Source organism: Silene latifolia, chromosome 3 (genome assembly GCF_048544455.1).
Source record: "Silene latifolia isolate original U9 population chromosome 3, ASM4854445v1, whole genome shotgun sequence".
Lineage (NCBI taxonomy): Eukaryota > Viridiplantae > Streptophyta > Magnoliopsida > Caryophyllales > Caryophyllaceae > Silene > Silene latifolia.
Genome location: NC_133528.1, coordinates 64,067,863 through 64,092,203, shown reverse-complemented (window position 1 = coordinate 64,092,203; position 24,341 = coordinate 64,067,863).

Below are 24,341 nucleotides of genomic sequence, written 5' to 3'. Positions count from 1 at the left end.
TACCGTCACCGTGCATTAAATCACTTGACCGACCACTTCGACCACTACACCATCACTAATCTTAAAACACTCTTTTTACTTACCAAAACGGTTTTAAACCGAGTTTTTTTCGACCAAACGAGTTGTTACACTTACGTCGGTCACTCGCTATAACCAAACATGTAAGTATGAGGGTGTAAACATCCTCTTTTTATCATGTTTTTATTTGTTTCATGACTACAACATGCTAAAACATGCATAACGTGAACCAAAACATGGGATAAACGAGCCAAAACTGATTTTTGGCCTGAGACAGAAGCCCCTTGGTTCGCCGGCTTGCCCGCGCCTAAATGGGGTGTCCAGGTCAGAGATCAACCGTGTTTGTTCTCGTCTTTCCCCTTTAATTAATTTCCATATTTGTAATCGGTTTTTACCATTTCAAATATTTTCAAACCCTTTTTATTTCATTATATTTGTTTTAACCATAAAACATTTTTCACCCTTGGTTCCTCATACCATGACGGTTAAATCCGTGTTTCGGTGATAATATTTGGTTAATAACATTTAAAAGGTATTTTAAAGCCTTTTAGTTTATTTTTGGGAGGTATTTTAAAGCCTTTCATCATTTTCTTTACATTTTCGAAACAAGCATATTAGTCACCAACACAAAGTCATCCTTGGTTCTACATACCATGCCGGATTTTAACCCAGGTACGATGATGAGTGTTTTGGCAGGGATTTTACTGATCTAGAATGTCCTGCCAGGGATTTATATGTAGGGTGATCTAACTCAAACAACTCGCCTGACTAATATAGTTAAGTGCAATAACAACTAATAAATAATGACACAAAGATTTTGTTACTATGATTTTAGGTAGCCTGACAGAGTATTGTTATATCAGGCATGACAGGCGAATATATTGCTTAAGAATACAAAAGTGTAAGTAAGAATGAGGGTATGTGCGATGATCCTTCTCATTTTGTCTTCTCTTCTATTTATACTTATTCTTCTAGCCTCTTCTTCTTTCGTTTAGGGTTTCCTGGTAAATAGGGCTTGTGCCCTATTTACCCGGAGGTGGTTGCCATCTATCCAACCGTTGCCTTTGACTATCTTTTATATATTTTCTTCTTGAATTGGTCTTCCTTGTTTGTAGGGGACATATGTTAATTGCCTAATCTTTGCTTGTTGCGCCTGTTGTGCCTGTCCAATGTTCTCTTGTGCCCGAGTTATTTTCCTCCTAGGTTGTTTGGTTGATTATCGCATGTCTTGTATCAACTCCTGCTTGGTGCCTATCCGTATTAAATAAATGTATGGCTTGGAACTTGGCTTTGGCTGTTGCCTGGCCTATGTCAGGTCAGGCAGGATAATTTTGGGCCCAACAATTGCCCCTTATCTGCTTATTCCATTTTTGGGTCTGGCCAGGAATAAGGAGATAAAAACTTGGGCCAGGCAATGGATTTTGCAGGGATTTTTTATCGGATTAGAATTAGTGTTTGATTCGGCTTCTAGTAACGGCTATTTGCCATAAATAGGGTAGGTTCACAAAACCCTAGGAGAGTCATGATTAGTCTCTACCACTTGCTTTTCTAGCCGTTTTGGATTTGCGGCTATAAATATCCTGCCTTTGCTGTGATTGTCTTCACATTCCAATCTCCTAATTTTCTTCTTTCTCTTTCTAAAAAATTCTCTCTTTGCAAAAGTTCATTTTCCAGAAAAATAATATATGGCTGGCGGTAGGATAAGGACAACAGCTTCCAAAGCTCCTGCTGAGTTTGAAAAAGTTCCTGTTGAAGTTGAAATGGTTCCTGCCGAGGTTGAGAAGGTCCCTGATATCATCCCTGAGGATGATGTGGTGGAGGTTGTTGCTGCGCCAGAGATTCTATCTATGTCTTATAAGGGGGTTGAATATACTCCTATTAGGGCTTTGGCGGCTTCTTTTCATGAAGCTAATCAGCTGAAACCAACTTTTGAGCATTATATAAAGGGCAGGGGCCTTATTCCTCATGGGGCTGAGGTTTGGATTCCTGAAAGCGGTCCAGTCAGGGCTAACTGGAGTAGTCCAGGCTGGTTCTGCATCTTTGAGTGGGCGTTCAGGGGTGGCTGTCAGCTTCCCCTTTCTCCTTTCATGACTGAGGTGATTAGGGCTATCAGGGTTCCACCATTTTAACTCATGCCGATGGTCTGGAAAATTGTCCATTCTGTTGAGCACTTGTGTTCTAAGCACAAGTTGGTTATTACCTTGGATGACTTCAATAATGTCTATCTCCTGAAGAGTCATTCTACTGGAAGGTTTAATTTTCGAGTCAGGTCGAAGATGGCTCATCTGATTACCAATTTTGATTCAGGGGATGATAAAGGATGGCCTCAAACCTATATGTTTATCAAGGCTAATTCAATTGCCCCTGATCTGGACTATCTTAATTATCCAGCCGTTGAAGGAGGTAACTTTCTTTCCTGCATTATTTTTGGTTTGGCAATAATATATATTGGAGAGTTTACTTACTTTGCCCATGCTTTCTTTTAGTAAATGATTGGGTGAATGATCCTGATGCCGAGGGGTCGGCTGACCGGATAGCAGCGTTTATGGCATTGCCTGAAGAGGAAAGGGCGTGGCCTGCCTGTCTGGGGCAAGCTTCTATGCCTCGTTTTAAGAAGGCCAAGTTGAGTACATATAAGCCTGTGAAGAGCACTAAGGTTCCAGGGGTGTCTTCATCAGGGAGTAAGTTTGTTGCTTACTTTTGTCATTCTGTCTCTTGTATTGAGCATGTGTTTATATTGCTGATTTTAGAATCTCGTCGTGCAGCTACCAGGGCTTCTGCCAGGATTGCTAGCTTTGGTCTGTCTCTAGTGAAGGCAGGGGTTTCTCAAATTACAGGGGAGAAGTCAAAGAGCAGAGAGGCTACGGGAAGTGATAGTGCTGTTCAAATTCAGGAACCTGTGTAGGGGGTTCAGTTGGCATCGCCTAAGAAGGTTGTGGATGAGAGTGACCGTCCTGAGAAGAGGAAGAGAGTGGATGAGTCTTTAGGAGGGGTTCATGAGGCCAGGGGGGTCAGGGCTCGTATGGATGAGGTCTAGTTTGCCAAGGAACAAATTCAGGCTCAGGCTTTTGTGGTTGATGATCCCTACTTCAAGTATCAGGCAGAGGATGCTTCTGCCCGTGCTTTGGCTATGTACCGTTCCGGGACTATCTTTGCCAACCTGATTACCATGCTTCAGGAGGTATATATTCTTTATTTTTGGCTTGTTTATTACGGATATTTGTGTTTGTTTTCTTTTTTTGTGGCTTAGATAGGCATTTTTTTCTTTGTTAGAATGTCAATGATATGCTGAGGAGCGCCTGTCAACTGGAATCAGTCCACAGCCTAAAAAATACCCTAGACTGGGAGGTACAAATCTTGAAAAAAGATGTTGAGAAGTTTAAGGCCGATTTGGAGGTGTCTAAGGCTGAGAATCATTCTTTAAAGGCGGATAATGAGGCAGGGAAGGCTCGGTTGCTGGTGGAGTCTTCTAAGCTGAAATCTGTTCAGGATGCTCTGAAAGCTCTTCAAGCCAAATTTGATAATGCCTAGGAAAAATTAAAGGCTGAAAAGCAGGCTATGCAAGAGCAGTTGAAGGTGAATGAAGAATTGGGTGTAGAGAGGGATGAGGTTCAGGCCAGGTACAAAGATGCTCCACTGTATTTCTTTGGCAAGAGTCGTGTGGATGCCATGAAGGAGCCTGTTGAAGTCAGGCCTTTTTGGAATCCTGATCAGGAGTTGGCTGATCTCAATACCACTTATCCTGAGCTTTGTAAATTACATGCTGACGAAGAAGTGGATTCTCCACCATCCAAGGGGAAGAATAGTGATGCTGAAGGGGAGGGAGATGAAGAAGAGGAGGCTGCTGATGAGGGAATTGGCTCTGCTACTGCTTCTAAGGCGGGCTAGTTTGTTTTTTTATTTATTTATTTTGTGGAATTTTGTGTTGTTTTGGCCTATTCAGGGGTGGATGTACCCTGAGCAAACAGTTTAGAACGTGTTTTTGTTGGTTTTTGGGTAAACAGTTGTTCTTCCTGCCTGGGAAGGGTATATTCCTGGGTAGGTATTAATATACATATCCTTTTTTCTCTTGATTTTCTTGTTGTGCTGGACCAAATTTGTGCCTGTACATTCATGTAGCATTTTTCTGTTAGAGTAATGCCTGTCAGGAGGGCTTATGGCCCTCACTTCTGTGTTTATGAGGAATGGTGGCTCTATTTGCCTGTCAGAAGAGCTTTAAAATGAGGGTGGTTACCGGTCAGGAGGGCTTATGGCCCTCAGCCTGTCAGGAGGGCTTATTTTGACAAGTACTCTGGTCTATTCCACCATTGTATTTACCTTTTTATGTACTGAGCTCACTTTAGTTTTTAGGGCAGGCAGGCAGGTGCCAAATTAGAGCATTTTAGAAATGCTATTCAGGTTGGGTGGAGTGGCCCTCAATCCTGAACATTTGTTTAAGCCTAAAATGTAGCATATAACAAGTGAAAAGAAGGTGTAAAACAAGTTTTCAGGATTGGAATAAAGTTTTAGATAAAGCTAAGAATAACAGGCAAGCAGTTTAGCACATAACAGGAAGTTTTATTGACATGTATATAAGGTAGGAAGTTTTACCTGCTTCTCAAATATGAAATAGTTTTAAGTGGGAAATGTTCCAGGATCGGGGGATCATTTCTCCTTCCAAAGTTTGTAGCCTGTAAGCTCCTTGTCCTACTATTGAATCAATTAGATACGGGCCTTCCCATGTAGGGGCTAGTTTGCCTGCGTTCTTTTCTCTGGTGTTGGGGAAGACTTTTCTTAGGACTAGGTCTCCCTCTTTGAATACTCTGATGTTGACATTTTTGTTGAAACTTCTGGCTACTGCCTGTTGGTATGAGGCTATCCTGACTTTGGCTGCATCCCTTAGTCCTTCTATTAGGAGTAGATTATCTTGCAGTAGGGGCCTGTTCTCTTCTATGGTGTTCAAGCTGCTTCTGGTGGTTGGCGCATGAATTTCTGCTGGTATTACCGCTTCACAGCCATAGACCAGGGAATATGGTGTCCGGCCCGTGGTCGTTGGGTGTGGTCCCGTCAGCCCACAGGACTAAGGGGAGCTCTTCTGCCCATCTTCCATTTCTCCTTTTCAGCTTTTTCTTCAGGCAGCTGATTACTACTTTGTTGCTTGATTCTGCCTGGCCGTTGGCTTTTGGGTAGCCTGGTGTAGATGTAACTAGGTTGATATTCCATTGTGCACAGAAGTTTGCTTGTCTCTTTCCCACAAATTGTGTAACGTTGTCACAGACTATTTCTGAAGGTATTCCATATCTGCATATGATATTCCTTTTGATGAATGATTTGACATCCTTTTCTTTGACTTGCCTGTAAGAGTCTGCCTCTATCCATTTGGAAAAGTAGTCAGTCATTACTAGCATGAAGACTTTTTGTCCAGGTGCCTGAGGTAGCTTGCCTACTATGTCCATGCCCCATTTCATGAATAGCCAGGGAGCTGAGATGGAATGTAGTAGCTCTGATGTTTGATGGATATAAGGGGAGTGGATTTGGCAGGCTTCACATTTTGAGCTATATGCTATGCAGTCAGCTCTCAGGGTTGGCCAGAAATAGCCTGTCCTGAGAATTTTGCTTGCCAGGCTTCTTCCACCTTTATGATTTCCACAGTATCCATCATGTATGTCTTTTATGACCTGGCTGGCTTCATTTGGTTCCAGGCAACGTAAGTAAGGTCCAGCCTGAGACTTTTTAAACAAGGTGTTATTTATAATGGTATAAGTGGAGGCTTTGATTTTCAGGGCCCTTGCTTCGTTTTTATTTGTAGGGAGTATTCCCTGTAAGAACCAATCATAGTAGGGTTTAGTCCAGGAGGTTGTGTCTTCCTGGATAGGACAAATTTGTTCAGGCCTTTCTATGGTTGGTTCCAACAGGTGGACGATGGGTATTTTGTCAAACACGGCATGGCTGAAGTTTGATCCCAGGCTGGCTAGGGCATCCGCCTGGGTATTTAAATCCCTTAGTATTTGGTCAATGTCAAAGGTTTTGAATTTTTTGCAAAGGTTTTTGACATATTCCAAATAGAGCACCATCTTTGAATCTTTTGCAGCATATACTCCTTTGACTTGGTTGGAAATTAAAAGAGAGTCAGTTTTTACCTTTAGGTTTGCTACACCGAGTTCTATACATACCTTTAGTCCAGCAATCAGGGCTTTATATTCAGCTTCATTATTTATGGCTTTGAATTCACAATTAATAGCATGTGCAATTAGGTCTCCCTGTGGTGATTTTAGGACTAGTCCTAGGCCAGTGCCTTTCATATTTGTTGCCCCATCTACATGGAGAGTCCATTCCTGGTCTGTCTTATGGGTGTCAAGGTGATTGACCTCTTTTATGAGGTCTGGTTCTAGGGTAGGACTGAATTCAGCCACGAAGTTTGCTAATGCCTGAGATTTAATTGCCGTCCTGGGTTCAAAGGTTATATCATAGGTGCTAATTTGTGCGACCATTTTGCCATTACCGCACGACAACTCAGGCTTTCTCAGGACAGATTTGATAGGCAGGTTGGTTCTTACAATGATTGGGTGACTCTCAAAATAAGGTCGAAGTTTAGTGCAGGACATTACTACAGCAAGTACATATTTTTCAAGTAAGCCATACCTGGTTTCTGCGTCTAGGAGACTCTTACTTACATAGTAAACAGGATGCTGTTGGCCATCAATTTCTTTGGCCAGGACTCCACTTACTACTGTTTCTGTGACAGATAGGTAGACCGTCGGGGGTTCTCCTCTGTCTGGTTTGGCAAGTAGTGGAGGTGTAGTCAGGTATGTTTTGAGCTCCTGGAAGGCTGTCTCGTGTTCAGGCAACCATTTGAATGCCTTGTTCTTCCTAAGTAGGTCATAGAATGCCTTGCACCTTACTGATGATCTGGAAATGAATCTATTCAGGGCTACAACTCGTCCTGTCAGTTTTTGAATATATTGACTGACTTGGGAGATTCCAGTTCTAGTATGGCTTTTATTTGTTCTGGGCTGGCTTCTATTCCTCTTTTGGTCACCATGTAACCTAGGAATTTGCCTCAAGAGACTCCAAAATGGCATTTGGATGGGTTAAGCTTCATATTAAATTCTTCCAGGATCTTAAAGGCTGTCTCCAAGTCCCTGATGTGATCTTCAGCCTTCTTTGATTTGACTACTATGTCATCAATATAGACTTCCATTGTGTCTCCTATTTGGTCTTTAAACATTATATTGACCAGGCGTTGGTATGTTCCCGATCAGATGGGTGCATCTTGATTTGGTTGAATCCACTTGGGGCATCCATGAATTTCAGGAGTTCATGCGCTGCTGTAGCATCCACCATTGCGTCTATGTGTGGGAGTGGAAATGGGTCTTTTGGGCAGGCTTTATTGAGGTCCGCGTAATCTACACAAACCCTCCACTTGCCATTTTTCTTTTGTACCACCACTACGTTGGCTAGCCAGTCAGGGTACATGACTTCTCTTATCATTCCCATGTCCAATAGTTTGTCCACTTCTTCATTAATGATAGCATTTCTTTCAGCGGCAAACTTTCTTCTTTTCTGCTGGACAGGCTTATAAGACTCATCTATATTTAGTTTATGCGTAATAATACTGACATCTATACCGGTCATGTCAAAATGTGACCAGGCAAAACATGAAGATTTACTTTTAAGAAAACTTACTAATTCTGGTCTGATGTTATCAGGGACATCAGATCCCACCAGTACATGCCTGTCAGGATAATCAGGGTCTAAGATTACTTGATTAGTTTCCATTTTGGTTTCTGCCACATGAGTTGTCCTGACAGGGTACTGTAATTGCTAGGCAAGAGACTTACCTGCCTTGGAAGGCTTTAGTGACTCAGTATAGCATTCCTGGGCAGATTTTTGTTCACCTTTTATGGTTGCTACTCCCCATTCTGTTGGTATCTTGATGCACTGGTGATAGGTAGAGGGTATGGCCCTTACGTTGTGGATCCATGGCCTTCCTAATATGGCATTGTAGGATGACAGGCAGTCCAGGACTCCGAATCTTTCATATGAAGATACTCCTTCCACATATGTGGGCAGGTGTATTTCTCCCAATGTGTTCCTTGTTTCTCCACTGAATCCTTCTAGGACATTAGACTTCTTTATGATTTGGCTTTCATCAATCTTCATTGCTTTAAGGACATCAAGCATGATCAGGTTTACTGAACTGCCTCCATCTACCAGGATTCTCATGACACGTGCGGTTCCTATTTGCATGGTGATGACCAGTGTCATGGTGGATGTCCTGAATGCCCCGCATATCAGTGTCGTCAAAAGTAATTTGAGGTAAATTGCTAGGTTTAAAAGGAGATTTCATTTTTGACTCCCTGACAATTTTCTTTGCAGCTGAGCTGGCCAGGCCATAAATTTCTGATCCTCCATTGATGAATTTGACTTCATAGATGGGTGGTGCAGGGGGTAAATCACGTTGTTGTCTTTCTGTGTTCCTTCTTGTTCCATCATCTTCCCTGCTCTTTATTGGCATCAGGTCTTTCAGATATCCTTTCTTTAACAGGTAAGCCACTTGTCTGCGCAGTCCCAAGCATTCTTCTGTTGTGTGCCCTATATCCATGTGAAATTCACACCACTTGGTGGTATCCTTCCTTGGGTTAGGGTTTTCTGACTTCTTTGGCCACTTGACAATGTCTCCCATGTGGTCAAGTCTTTTGATCAGCCCTGCAATGTCAACAGAGAAGTTATATTCTTGGATAGGTGGATAAGTATAGGAGTTACCTCGTTGTTCATGTGTGTAGTTGACTTCTGATCTGTCAGGTCTTGTGTAAAGAGATGTCCTAGAACTGCTTCCTCTATGGTTAGAACTTTTTCTGTTGACTTTGTCATATCCTGAGTTGCTGTCAGCATTGTCTGCCTTGTAGCCTTTGTCCTTTTCCAACCTGATATAGCCTATGGCTAATGCATGGACATCTTCAAAGGTATGACAGGGTTTCATGGTCATTGCGTCATAGAAGTCACTGTCCAGAGGTAACCCTTGCCTGAAAGCTTCCACAGCTGTTCCAACATCACATCTGGGGATTGAAACTTTTTCTTTGTTGAATCTTGTCATGTAGGATCTGATTGATTCTCCAGGCTTTTGTTTAATCCTGTATAGGTCACTGGATCTCTTTTCTAGTTCCCTGCTGCTGGCAAACTGATGATTGAAAGAATTGACCAGGTCAGCAAAGAACTTGATGCTTCCATTTGGCAGGTTTATGTACCATTGCGGGGCAGGTCCGTTCAGGGTTGTTCCAAATCCCTTACACATGCAGACTTGACGTAGTTCACTGGGAATTGATGCTGCCAGCATCCTTTGCTTGTAGTAGGCAACATGGTTTTGTGGATCTGTGGTCCCATCATAGATTCTCATTGAGGGAACCACAAATTTCTTTGGCAGGTCTATTTTTGCTATTTCATCCACAAAGGGTGAATCAGCATAGCTCTCTGGATTTGCTTCTTCAATTGGGGTAGGAACTCCTGGGATCTTCTCAAATCTGTCATGGAGTTTTTGGATTTCCTGGAGCATAGCCATCATAATGGCTGTATTGGTTTGATCTGGTGAGTTTTCTTCATTTTGGAGTTCTTTTGAGTCTGTTTCTTCTCCTGTCTTGGACAATGGTGGAGTAGGAGTGCCAATATTAGAGAAATCAATATTCCTGATGATTGAGGAGAATGGTGTGCCAGGCTGAACTTTCAGCTTTGATCCCGAAGCTTTCTCTCCCAGCTTTAGTTTTAGGCTGGATTCTGACTCTTTCAATTTTGCAACTTCTGCTTCAGCCTTGGTCATTTTTTGTTTCAATTGTTCCATTTCCAACAACTGTTGTTTGGCGGCAGCCAGTTGTTGCTCAATGCTATCTCCTGCCATCTTTCAAGTTTTTGTGGTGTTAGGTTATGGATTTTGATTGTTTTTGAGCTAGATGCCCCACGGTGGGCGCCAATTGTTTTGGCAGGGATTTTACTGATCTAGAATGTCCTGCCAGGGATTTATATGTAGGGTGATCTAACTCAAACAACTCGCTTGACAAGTATAGTTAAGTGCAATAACAACTAATAAATAATGACACAAAAATTTTATACGTGGAAAAACCCTGGGAATAAGGGAAAAAACCACGGGCACCAAGCCAGGAGTGATTGTTACTATGATTTTAGGTAGCCTGACAGAGTATTGTTATATCAGGCGTGACAGGCGAATATATTGCTTAAGAATACAAAAGTGTAAGTAAGAATGAGGGTATGTGCGATGATCCTTCTCATTTTGTCTTCTCTTCTATTTATACTTATTCTTCTAACCTCTTCTTCTTTCGTTTAGGGTTTCCTGGTAAATAGGGCTTGTGCCTTATTTACCCGGAGGTGGTTGCCATCTATCCAACCGTTGCCTTTGACTATCTTTTATATATTTTCTTCTTGAATTGGTCTTCCATGTTTGTAGGGGACATATGTTAATTGCCTAATCTTTGCTTGTTGCGCCTGTTTTGCCTGTTGTGCCTGTCCAATGTTCTCTTGTGCCTGAGTTATTTTCCTCCTAGGTTGTTTGGTTGATTATCGCATGTATTGTATCAACTCCTGCTTGGTGCCTATCCGTATTAAATAAATGTCTGGCTTGGAACTTGGCTTTGGCTGTTGCGTGGCCTATGTTAGGCCATGCAGGATAATTTTGGGCCCAACAACGAGTATCGACTAATTACATTCAAATGAACTTAAAACAATTAGTTCATATTTATTTTCAAAACTATTCATGTCAAGCTTGTCAAGTCGAACCCGACACCGAATATTATCAAAATAATGATGATTATTTTAGTCTAGTTCCTCAAATCAACAAATGCGGTCTAAACGACCCCTTCAAACCGAGCCGGGTTCAAATACCCATTTCTCAACACGTTTTATAACGTTTTCTAAATGGTCAAAATACAACATATAACCGTAGGCTGACCCGCGTCTCAAGCAGGCCTTTCCTTTCTCATTTTCAAAACCAGGGGGAGGCCCCTTGTATCGCCGACTGGCTCGCGCCTCATGTAGTCATTTGGTACAGGACCTATTCCCTTTCCAGCATTAGTCTAGGACGATCCGACTCCGGTTAGCCCGGATATAAGACGGATCAGACGACTATTTGTTTATTTCAAAATCACATTTGCAAAATGCCTTACTAAGACAAATGGATCACGTTATGCACCCTAAACCTAATACGGTAAATGGATGTTTAATTTCCATCTTGCATGCAAATCAATCAATAATCCAACTCGACATCTTATACTTGATACTTGGATTAAATCAACCGACTCAGAAAGCTCTCACATTTAGGTTTAAATTATTGGATGCGCATTCATGCATTTAAACCGTTTTATCAACTTTTGCATTCATCCAACCAAGATCGATCAGTAGAGGCCGCTACCGCGGGCGGGATTGGGTGTCTGATTAAAGGGCTTCTCAATACGTACCTTCATCTCTTACTCAGAAACTTTGGATAGTGGACGACCTTATCTAGGGCATACGAGAGTCATTCTAGAGATAGGATGCTAAAGAGGGACGATTTCCTTACCTTTAGTACCTATGTCAAACGCTGCTTTGTGCTTCGATTTGACCGAGGTATAAAGTGGATTTCGAACGGGTTCCAAGCATCCCACAAATGCTTGGCGGGGACTCCGAACATCCCTAATCGTTTCGAGACCCTTACCGAGACGAAACCGACCGATCTAAAACGATCCGGTCGAAGGCATTTTTACGCCGCCGAGCGTGGCTTTCAATAGACCGCTGCATGTCCACAGATTGGCCTGGCGTGCAGGTGGCCCGTGACTACAGACCGTTAGGTGGCCCAAATCCACAGACCGAGACGTGGCCCATGTCCACAGATTGGCGACTCCGCTGGGAGAACTAGGACACTTACGTCTTTGTGATCCCTAGATGGTGAGACTCGAACGAGGTCTTGGTTGGAATGCATTAATTGATATTACGGTCACGGTCGGGTTCCTTGTCCGGACCCACAACCTAACCCTTTTCGACCAATTGGCTCGTCTCGTCGGCGTGAGTTTTCTCATCCCCGCGTTTCGAATCCCGATTGAGTCAAGCATACCATTTACGTTACACATTTCTATTTCGTCAAAGAGCTTTCATCACTTTCGAGCACGAGGCTAGGGCACCCTCCTTACACATTTTGTTTGGATTGGTATCCCTCTCGCAAATTGGGGTTTGATTGTTTGGTGTGTAATCCACCCTCTTAAGCCAAAACCCGTGACAGCATAATGCATAATATAATGAACTGTGAGTGCTTATGTGCTACTTGATCATAAGTCCTTCCGTGTCATTTTCAAACTTTCAAAAACACCTTTTTACGCCGTTATAATGGCCGTTTCAAACCTCGGTCTTCCGCCGACCGTTGCACGCCTTTCTAGGCCGTCGTAATGACGATTTTCAAAACCGGTTTTTATAACCATTTCAACACGCCTTTCTAGGCCGTCGTAATGACGATTTTCAAACCCGGTTTTTATAACCATTTCAACAAGCCTTTCTAGGCCGTCGTAATGACGATTTTCAAACCCGGTTTTTATAACCATTTTAACACGCCTTTCTAGGCCGTCGTAATGACGATTTTTTTGGTAGAATGTGAATATATATATTAATATGAAAAACGTGCCACCATTACATACAATTTTTGAATAACACTCTATATATGGAACTTACACAACTTCCTATAAAAAAGAATCAGAATGCCTTAAAAAAGCCAGGTAGTCTGATATTTGGACGGCCATTTCCTGCTTCGGAATCGTGCTTGAACAGAAGATTTCACATCCTTCATCATCTGAGTAGGAGAAGGAACAACCATATCAACTCTGCAGAGATTTCTGGCCCGCCAAATATGGTACAAGACAGCCACCACTGCAGCAAAAACCAAGTTTTTCTTAAGCAATGATCTGCATCTCCACTTAACACACCAGTGAGGATGTCATGGGGAGGTAATGAGACACACAGCCATTGCCTTAAAATAGCCCAACACCTGATACTAAAGGCACACTGGTAGAACAAGTGATTGTGATCCTTTTTATGCATTGCACAAAGGTCACAGGCCCCATCAATAGGTAAACCAAATGCCCTCAACCTATCTTTAGTCAGCAGCCTCTCCTTAGCAAACAGCCAAGCAATGAAGGAATGCTTAGGAACATTAAGCCTATTCCATACCACAGGAGCCCATTGTACTTTAGACTGAGAACCCTGCAACCATCTATATCCCGCAGCCACAGTATACTTACCAACACACCACTGATTCAGATGATAGCCAGGTTTAAATATGTCCTTAACAGCACATATCTTCCTCCAAGTCCAACTAGATTGCAATGAAGGAGCATAATCTTACCAATTCCTACCTTTCATATACACATGATCCACCCACTTAATCCACAAGTGATCACTTTTACAAGCAAGTCACCAGGTATATTTACCAATTAAAGCTTGATTCCATAATCTGCAATACACAATGCCAAGACCCCCAAATTTTTTCTCAGTACAAAGTGTATCCCATGCCACAGAAGGAGCTCTCCCATACTGATCACTACTACTCCATAGGTAATTCCTACAGATAGCAGTGATCCTATCAAGAACTGTAACAGGGATCACAAAAATTCGAGCCCAATATACATGGAGTTGAGATAAAACAGTAATGACGATTTTCAAACCCGGTTTTTATAACCATTTCAACACGCCTTTCTAGGCCGTCGTAATGACAATTTTCAAACTCGGTTTTTTATCACCATTTCAACACGCCTTTCTAGGCCGCCGTAATGACAATTTTCAAACCCGGTTTTTTATAACCATTTCAACACGCCTTTCTAGGCCATTGTAATGACAATTTTCAAACCCGGTTTTTATAATCATTTCAACACGCCTTTCTAGGCCGTCGTAATGACAATTTTCAAACCCGGTTTTCACGACCATTTCGACACGCCTTTCTAGGCCGTCGTAATGACAATTTTCAAACACGGTTTTTCTTCACAACCATTTCAAATCACCTTTTTACGCCGTTATAATCACCGCGGCTAGACACAGAGTTTAACCCATTTCGCGCCGACAATGGCTCTTTCAAAACTCTAGAAAAGCACACACCCTTTTCTCGAGACACTACCATACACCGTCCCCAAGACCTCTTAACATTTCAAACTCGATTTTCAAAACATACAATTTTGAATTTCAAAAACCGTCTTGGGAGACAATACACTGTTTTCCGAGCCGATTCAAACTCAAACCGTCTTTCGCAAATAAACTTAAGACATCCCTTTCAACTGATCGACTTGTGGAGATCTCTATCTTTGGAAGCCGTCCGCAAAGCGACAAATGAATCTTTTTGAAAATTTCTATTTTCGAAAACTTCAGTCCACCATTCAAATTCCGCCTCGTGTCTATCGACTCAAAGCAAACGTACTTATGGGTCTTTACTTATGAGTCGTCTCACCATGAGACCCGTCCAATGGCGTCACGCCGTTACATTAGACGCATGTCAAAAATTCGGTCAACACCGTCACGTCATAAATCGAGTCAGCACCGAGGAACCACACACGGTCATCCTCGTCCTGTTGAGTCTGATCTTTGTCTCGTCCTTTGTGTTGTCTGCGTTCAATATTCGAACTGTGTCGGATTGATTTGTAATGTGAGCCGTTTTTTTGCCTCAAAACCATGGCCCCGTCTTCAGCCTCATCCAACAACAACGATAACAACATAGATGTCGCGACTGATCAACTAGCTAGCCTGATCACCGCTCATAAGGTCACCCTTGATCGCGTCGAGACCCGTATCGACACCCTGTAGAACAAGGAAACTGGAGAACATAATACTCCACCTCTGACTGAAACTGAGAAGAGGCTAAAGCTCTTGGAAGAACAGCTCCTAGCCCGGGGTAACAATATCCATCTTGAGAACAACCGAAGGTTCGAACCTGTTGGGGATCAATTACCCGACAACTTTACCTTGACTGACGTACCTAAGTTCAAAGGAGTGGAGGACCCGCTCAATCATATACGTGACTTCAAAGACTACATGGCCATTAAAAGGGTCAAACAAGAACTTTTCACCCGGATCTTTCCGTCCTCCTTGGAACCGATCCCTCGCCACTGGTACTACTCCCTTGATCCGAAAAACCTTACTACTTGGGATGAGGTCGCGGTTGAATTCGCTAAACAATACGCTGACAATGTTGAAATCTAAGCCAATACCCGTACTCTTGAGGTTCTAACCCAGAACGATAAGGAAGGGTTCACCGAGTTCTTAACCCGTTGGAGGAGCGTGAGTACTTAATTGGTCAGTAAACCGAGTGAATCAACTTTGGTGGAAAAGTTCGTCAACAATCTCCGCCAAGTGTATGCCAACTTACTGAGGTATCAAAATATTAAGACCATCCAGGATCTGCAAATTCCAGATGGGTGTCTTGGATAAGACTACTAGCAGAGGCTACCAAGGATCCACCTCAACCGGATCCTGCCCTTACGACCAAACGAACAAGATTGATGAGGTCAACCTCATTGAACCATCTGCTAAAAGAGCTGAGCGCCCCCAGAGAGTGTTCACTAATATAGGGGCAACTTACGCAAGTGCTATAAAGAGGCTCATGGACCAGGGAAAGTTACAACCAATCAGACCCACCCCGGATCCGACCGATGCTAAGAAATCCCGCTTCTGGAACCCCAATGCCTACTGTCAGTACCATCAAGGGAAGGGCATGATACTGAAACCTGCTTTAAACTCAAACACATCATCCAAGATATGATTATAAAAGAGGATTTGCCTATACCCCCACCGACTAAGCCAAACAACAAAACAAACCCTCTGGGGATCCACGCCATCTTCGACGATGAGCTAACTCTGGACTGCTCACACCTCATCCTGCCAGTTCATGACGAGGTGAATATCTTGGAGAAAGATCCCTCGGACGGGGGTGTTTGTGTTCAGTGCTGCCACTATGCTCACTATGTTCCAACAGGTTGAGGAAGCCATAACCAGTCTTTCCGAGAGGATCACCCGACTTGACGATGCCTACCGTCGAGTTATCTTCAATCCTCCGCCGCCACGCCCGAGGGAGAGTCCCCCGAGCACCCAAAACTACCCACACCAGGACGGATTGCTCCCGCGACCCTTCTGGCATGCACCTCACAACAATCAACCCCACAATAATCAACCCCACAAAAACTAACCCCACAAAAATTACCCTCAAAAAAATATCCCTCACAAAAATTGCCTACCAAAGAATACCCCTCCAAGGTGCCTTCGATATCCTGAAATCAATGGCATCTGGAGAGATGATGTTGAAGATGTCTACCTTGTCCCAGGAAAAGAGAAACGGGCGAAAGAGATCGGCCACCTTACCTGGTCCGGACGCCCCTATCAGAACCCGAACAATCCAACGGTCGTTCCAACAACGAATGACCAAGTCGTCCCGGAAGTAGACACTCAACCAAGAGCTCCTGAGAATTCAATCCTCAAACAGCTTCAGAAGGCGAAAGACGAAATCTCAATCTGGTAACTGATCGCAACATCCTTTGAACATCGACAGGCTTTGATCTAGGCCTTGGGAAAATTAACCGTGCCCTCCACCTCTTCCCCTGAAGAAATAGTGGCGCACATGACAAGGGACGCCCCTGACTTGAACAACCCAGTCGTCTTTTCCGACGAATATATCCCTCTCTTCGGAGCCAATCATAACCTTGCCCTGTACATTACCGTACAATGGCTCAAGAAGAACGTGCCCATAGTCCTTGTAGATGACGGATCCGCGGTGAATGTCATTACCCTCAAGTCTGCTCACAAGCTGGGCATTAAGGAAGCTGATTTGGTCCCAACGAACTAAGGAGTAAGCGCCTACGACGGCACTCGTCGCAAAGTCGTGGGGCTCATCACTCTGACCGTCGCAACCGGACCACTGGAAAGACAAACCGGTTTTCAGGTGGTCGACATCGACGCCTCTTTCAATATGCTTTTGGGACGTCCCTCGATTCACGCCGTCAAGGCGGTTACCTCAACTCTCCACCAGAAAATTAGGGTCCCCTTCAACGGGAAAACAATCACAATTCCTGCTTCCCCGATCTAGGCTGTCATGAGAAAGGGAATAGCCACCCAGACCATTGAGGAGGATGATAATGTAATGTGGGGATTCCAAGCCGTGACTGCCATAACTGATGAATCAACACCCTTTGATTGTGACCCGTTTGCCAACCTCACAGTCAACCGTATCATGATGCGCCAGGGTTACTTCCCGGGTTTGCCCCTCAATCCACTGAAGAGCACCTTACCTCCCTTGAAACAGGCTAAGGTCCCCAACATTCCCTTCGGATTGGGATATGAACCTACCGATGAAGATATCCAGAAGATGAATCTCCTAGTCTGAAAACGCAAGAAGCACGGGGTTATCCTCCGTCCCTATCATCTGACCCTCAATGGATACTTTGTCCCCGAGGGAGAATCAGAGCTCTACCATGGCTTTCCGGAGCCGATATACTATGACTCTAAGACCAAGGCTAGATACCCGGGTGTGGAAGTCTTCCAGGACTGCTACTTTATCCCCAACAACACCGAAGCTGCTTCAACAGAGTCTAAGCCGTCGTCATGCCTCGATGGATAAGCTGTCACTCTCCTCTTTGGGGAAGATAACATCAAGCACCTCGACTATGAGGACATCATCAAAATCGCCCTGAAGGAGAAACAATTTGACCCAACTGCCTTGATCTCCGACAATGACCCAGAGAAAGCTACACAAGGCTGGAGGAAGACCGTCAAGTGGACCGATCGTCAAGGTCGCATTCTCAAGATCACAACTGAAGAAGGCTCTATGTTCAAGGAGGGAAGTGACGAAGAGTCCGAATCTAAGTCTGAGTCGGAGTCAGAGTCTGTCATAGCTCTTAACACTCCTGATGTCCCAGTCAAGGTCCCCTTCCCACTGTTCTATCACAAAGTCGTGGCTGATTTAGAGGCTGAGTCTACTAGGGTCACCCTAACTCCCATGAAAGGTGACAACCTAGAGTCTTTTCCAGGGGCCACCTCCTCTACTGTGTCGCCTCTGACTGACCACGAGATGTCCGTCCTTTTTGCTCGTGTCAACTTAATGAACGCTAAGTTTGCTGATGACTCGTCTCAATTTAACTGCAATGCAATTCTGAATGACTCTGAGGAATTTGACTTGAGTGACTACCCACCTCACCTAGCCAAAGAACTTAACAAACGGGAAACCAGAACCCCCATCATTGAGGAGACTGAACCTATTAACATAGGAACCGATAATACACCTCAAGAACTTAGGATAGGGACAACGCTGGACCCCTCGGAAAGACAACAGTTCATTGACCTCCTACACGAATACAAGGATGTGTTCGCCTGGTCCTACAGAGATATGCCTGGGATTGACAGGGAAATTGCAGAGCACCGGATACCCATTAAGCCCGGAGCTAAACCCGTGAAACAGAAGCTACGTCGAATGCGTTCTGAATGGGCCCTGAAAATCAAGGAAGAAGTGAAAAAACAGTTCAAGGCTGGGTTCATCAAAGTGTCTGAGTACTCTGATTGGGTGGCCAACATTGTGCCCGTACCAAAGAAAGACGGAAGAATTCCCTTTGCCACATGTTGACATTCTAGTAGACAATACTGCCGAGCATGCTTACCTATCATTCATGGATGGGTATGCCGGATACAACCAGATTAAAATGGCTGAGGAAGACATGCACAAGACAACATTCACTACACAGTGGGGTACATATTGCTACACGGTCATGCCCTTCGGTCTCATCAACGCCAGAGCAACCTATCAAAGAACCGCTACCACTCTCCTACATGATATGATGCACAAAGAGGTAGAGGTGTATGTCGATGACATGATTGTCAAATAAAAAGAACGGGACGACCACATCACCGCCTACGGAAATTCGTCGCTCGTATGCGGAAATATAACATGAGACTAAATCCTCAAAAGTGTGCATTCGGGGTCACCTCCGAAAAACTCTTGGGATATGTCGTCAGCAAAAGAGGCATTGAGATTGATCCAACCAAAATCAAAGCCCTTCTCCAAATGCCTCGGCCTAGGAACGAGAAGGAGATTCGGGTATTTCTCGGTCAGGTCCAATACCTCAGCCGTTTCATTGCTAAGCTCACTATGATTTGTGAACCGATATTCAAGAAGCTTCGCGCCTCCGATCACACCGATTGGGACGACGATTGTCAAAAGGCCTTCGACAGGATAAAGGAAATCCTATCCAAACCTCTTGTCCTCATGCCACTTCAACCGGGGATTCCTTTATCCCTATACCTGACTGTTACCGACACAGCCATGGGAGCTATGCTAGCACAAACAGTCGGCGGCGAAGAGCGAGCCATCCACTACATCAGCAAAAAGTTCATTGATTACGAGACGAGGTATACCCAACTAGAGAAGACATGCCTTGCCCTAGTATAGTCAACAAAGAAGTTGCGGCATTACATGCTCAGCTACACGGTCCACATCTACTCCAAGATGGACCCGGTTAAATATATCTTCGAAAAACCCGTACTAAACGGAAGGCTGTCTAGGTGGACACTGATGCTGTTCGAGTTTGATCTCAAGTTTATAACCCTCTAGGTTATCAAGGGAAGAGCAGTTGCCGATTTCCTAGCCGAAAATCCCATCAACGAAGATCTAACGACCGACATATGGTCACTTCCTGACGAAGACATCCTTTGTGCCGATTCTGACGCATGGGATCTATACTTCGACGGTGCATCTAATCTGAGAGGCTTCGGGGTAGGAATCCTTCTAATATCACCGGAGGGAGAACATGTCCTGATCTCGGTCAAGCTAGACTTTGCCGTCACCAACAATGCCGCAGAATATGAAGCATGTCTCATCGGCCTACAAGCAGCCATCACACTTGGCATCAAGAGGCTGAGGGTCCACGACGATTCCTCACTCATCATCAATCAGGTGTCTGGATCATGGAAAATCCGATCTGACAACTTAGCTCCCTACCGAGCAAAGATCAATCAAGAGGCCGAGTTCTTCGACCAAATCGACTACTTCCACTTGCCCCGAGAAGAAAATCAATTTGCCGATGCCCTGGTAAAACTTGCCACGCTCGTCAACATACCTGATGACATGACATCAATGCCCCTATGTGTCGAGAGAAGGAGCGAGCCGGCCCACATTTGTGCCATCAACGACGACGAGGAAAGCCATGATGAACCTTGGTACCAAGCCATCCTCAACTACAAAACCAAAAATGAATTCCCTCCCAACTCTGATCAAAGAGGACAAAGAGCTATCTGTTTACTTGCATCACAATTCGTGATAAACCAAAATCAACTATACAAAAGAACACCCCAAGGAATTCTCCTTCTTTGCATTGACCATCACAAAGCCAAAAAACTCATGGGAGAGGTCCACGACGGAGAATGTGGCCCTCACATGAGCGCAGTGATGCTTACCCGGAAAATCATGCGGCTAGGTTACTACTGGACCACCATGGAAGCTGATTGCCATAACTACGTCAAACATGCCACAATTGCCAAATCTTCGCCAACATACAACACATACCACCATCCCTTTTATACACCATGACCTCACCCTAGCCTTTCTCAACCTCGGGCATCGACATCATCGGGAAAGTCAACCCGGTAGGCACTAAGGGGCATTGCTTCGTCCTCGTCGCCATCGACTACTTCACCAAATGGGTGGAAGCGTAGTCATATGCAGTCTTGACCGCCAAACAAGTGACCCCATAAAATCATCAGCGATTAAGGCTCTCACTTCCGGGCGGAAACTCAGGCCTTGCTGAACAAATACAAGATCAAACGACATCGATCATCCCCTTACTGTCCCCAAACTAACGGAGCAGTGGAGGCAGCGAACAAAACTCTTGTCACCATTATCAAGAAAATGCAAGACAACTACCGCGATTGGCTGAGCAAACTCCCATTCGCACTCTGGGGATACCGAACCTCCATTCGAACACCGACAGGCGCCACACCCTTTTACCTAGCATACCGTATGGAGGCGTTTCAACCGGTAAAGTTAGAGGTCCCTTCTCTACGCATCCTACTGGAGATTCAAGTCCCCGAGGCGGAATGGACCCGTCGAAGGTACGAGCAACTCACTCTTCTAGACGAACGGCAACTCAATGCCTTGCACAACGTCCAGCTATACCAACGACGTATACAACGGGCATTCAACAAGAAGGTTAAACCCAGGAACATCCGGGAGGGCGATTTGGTCCTCAAGTCAGTTCGAGCACAATTACCCTTCGATCCGAGGGGAAAATTCAAACCCAACTGGGCCGGGCCATACCTGGGCAAGAAAATACTTTCGGGGGGCGCAGTGAGACTGAGTGACCTAGATGGGGAGGACTTTACAAACCCGACCAACCTAGACCAACTCAAGAAATACTATCCTTGAACCATAGCAACCAACGACCTAAGCCTAGTTTTACAACTAGCAACCACCTCAACCCCTTTTCAAGTCAAGTTCCTCAACATGTTCTGATTTGAAATTGCATGTTTTATCGAGTGTAAGCTGCGGCACCTTGCCCGTTTCGAATGTCCTTTGATCTGTCAAAGACAACATCCATTTGCACTAAAACAAAAAAACCCCTGAACTACGAGCATGGTTTGATTTCACCTCTTCAGGTGGATACGTAGGCAGTCCCTCTTATGCATGAGGGATACAACCACAAAACCCAATCAAATTCTACAAAACACCCCGAACTACGATCACGATTTGATTTCACCTCTTCAGGTGGATACGTAGGCAGTCCTTCTTACACATAAAGGATACAACCATCCCCATAATAAAAAAACACATCACCCACATACAAAACATCCCCATCAAAAAAAGAGAAAGGGAACAACATTCCCTTTTCTCCACGAAATACAAAATAAGCCTTTCTCCCTTCCTCACAAAATACCACTTTCCCAAGTGCAAATGTTTAGGATAATTCAAATCGAATTGTCTTCACCAAATGGATGGAAGGAACAAGCGTTCATAATTTTCGACACGGGCAATCCTCTTATTTAATTAATAATGGGAGGTATTACAATTTCAACAACAAACAAAACTCGACGAGTCTACAACTTGTCGAAGCTAAAGTGTCAACTAAAACACCTCACATAATAAAACTAGCACAAAACACACAATAACTAGCTAGTACAACATAATAAAAAACTCACAACAATAACACAAGATAATAATAAAACGGGTAATGAAGGTCTTCACTCTTCCATTCTACCCTTGCCTTTTCCCTCGGGGTACATCTTCCCCTTGTTCTTCTTGTTGGCCCGCCTAACATGGACTTCCTCCTCAGAACGGATCCTCAACGGATCTAAGACGGCGACGACCTCCGGTCTAGCACAAGACCCCATGTTCGACCCAAAAAGAGCCAATGCACGGTCCACCATATTCTTAGGGCCGAAACTCCTCCTATTCGGTGGTCTCATCACATCGGGGGTAGCTCCATCAACATACTCCTCAAAGAAGGCACGGTTGGCCTTGCCAACCTCTCGGTACTTCAAGTCGACAACCTCGTCCTTACGGAATTTAGACCTCTCCTCCAAGGACGGAGCACGTGACCACTTGACATAAGCGGGAGTCACCCATGTCGTAGCAATGGGGTTTGGTTTCTCCCAAAGTGGCCGAGTGGCCCACCATCTTTCGAAGACCTCCACAAGCTCGGAGTTCCGGAAAACATTCTCTTGGACAAGGGTATCTTGAGCGGGCAACTTTTGTTCACGCCCCATTTGCCTCATGAGCCTTTCGGGATAAATGAAGGAGGCAACCTTCAAATCCACCACCATCAAAGAACGAGGACTAGCACCCGAAACGGTCAACCCCATGAAGGACCTCAAGTGCCACCATGGCACCACCCAACGGATATGAGGACCACCCTTCTCCGCCAATCTTGCGGCCCAATAAGTCTCGGTAGAAGCAAAACTATCCGGGTACAATTTCTTCCTCATGGCAAGGTGACGGAAGGAATAAGAAGAAGGATTAACCGGAGGCTCTACATACCTTCGCCTCTCTAATAGCCACACTTGAAGGATCCTCGGGGATCCGAAAGAGGGAGCTTCTCCACAAGAGCCTTCCTTGTCCAAAGCTTGGATGATCTCTCCAAGCACCAATCATGATGGATCTCTACCATGCTCCATTTGCTCAATCACATGAATAAAGGTCATGCTACCATAGCATTTTGACCCCTCCTTCTTCAAAACATCAACAAAGAGGTATACATGGACAAGGCAAAAGTCAAGAGCCCTTCTCCTAGCCACTTCCGAGACATTGGCAACTAATCGGTCAGAAAAGATGTTGATAAGAGCCAACATATCCACTGTTGAAGCTTGTGTCCTCCACAAATTAGTGTGATAACATTTGTAAATCTCTTACAAGTTCACAAGGGTATACTTCGTATTTTAATCAGTTGATTAACGATTACCTAATAACGGTTGGCTTGCTAGAAAGTTTGACGTTATTATCATACAGATGGCGGTGATCAACTGGTCCCTAAAGGTCACATCTATAGGATGTGTTTGAGAGATGTGGTTATAGAAATATAATCACATTGATGCCTTATATGACTAAACAGTTAGTCAATGTGTTGATGAGACAATTATTTAATGAAGATTAAATAATATTAGTTGAGACGAATTAACTGTCAATTCGTAAATTGAATATAATAAGTTATATTTAATTTAATGTATGTAATGTTAGCTTGGACGAATTAATCTGTTAATTCGTAATTAAATGTAATCGGTTATATTTAATATCAACAAGATGAATGTGTCATAGTGGTAATAATGAGGGTACTCAAACCAAGAGGTCATGGGTTCGATCCTCACTAGATGACAATTTACACATTTTATACATTTTTGGAATAACCGAAAAAAGAGAAATTAACTCTCCTAATTTCGGTAAATGGGCCGAGAATATTAGGAAGAAAAATTCTACCCTAATCTCCTCCTCATACACGGTTAAAGGGGAAGGGGAGTGAATTTTTCTTAACCTAATTTTTCTCTCTCACTCTTGCCTCTCATCTCTACGAAAAACACAAAAATACCTAAAAAATTAATCATTTAATTTTTGGATCGATTCTAGCATAATCAAAAGGGGATTTCTCATATCGTCTTGGGTGCAACTGATAGGCGAATATCAACTTTGATATTGTTCCTAGGCCTTTTTTGCTAGGACCGAAGGTTATTTCTTAATCCTTTATGTTTTTGTTTATGCAATTTACTTTTATGAATAGTATTCATCACTTTATGATTCGTTATAATCCTTAAATTAAAGGGATGCATACAGATAAATCCCACAAGTGGTATCACAGCAAAGGCTACGAATT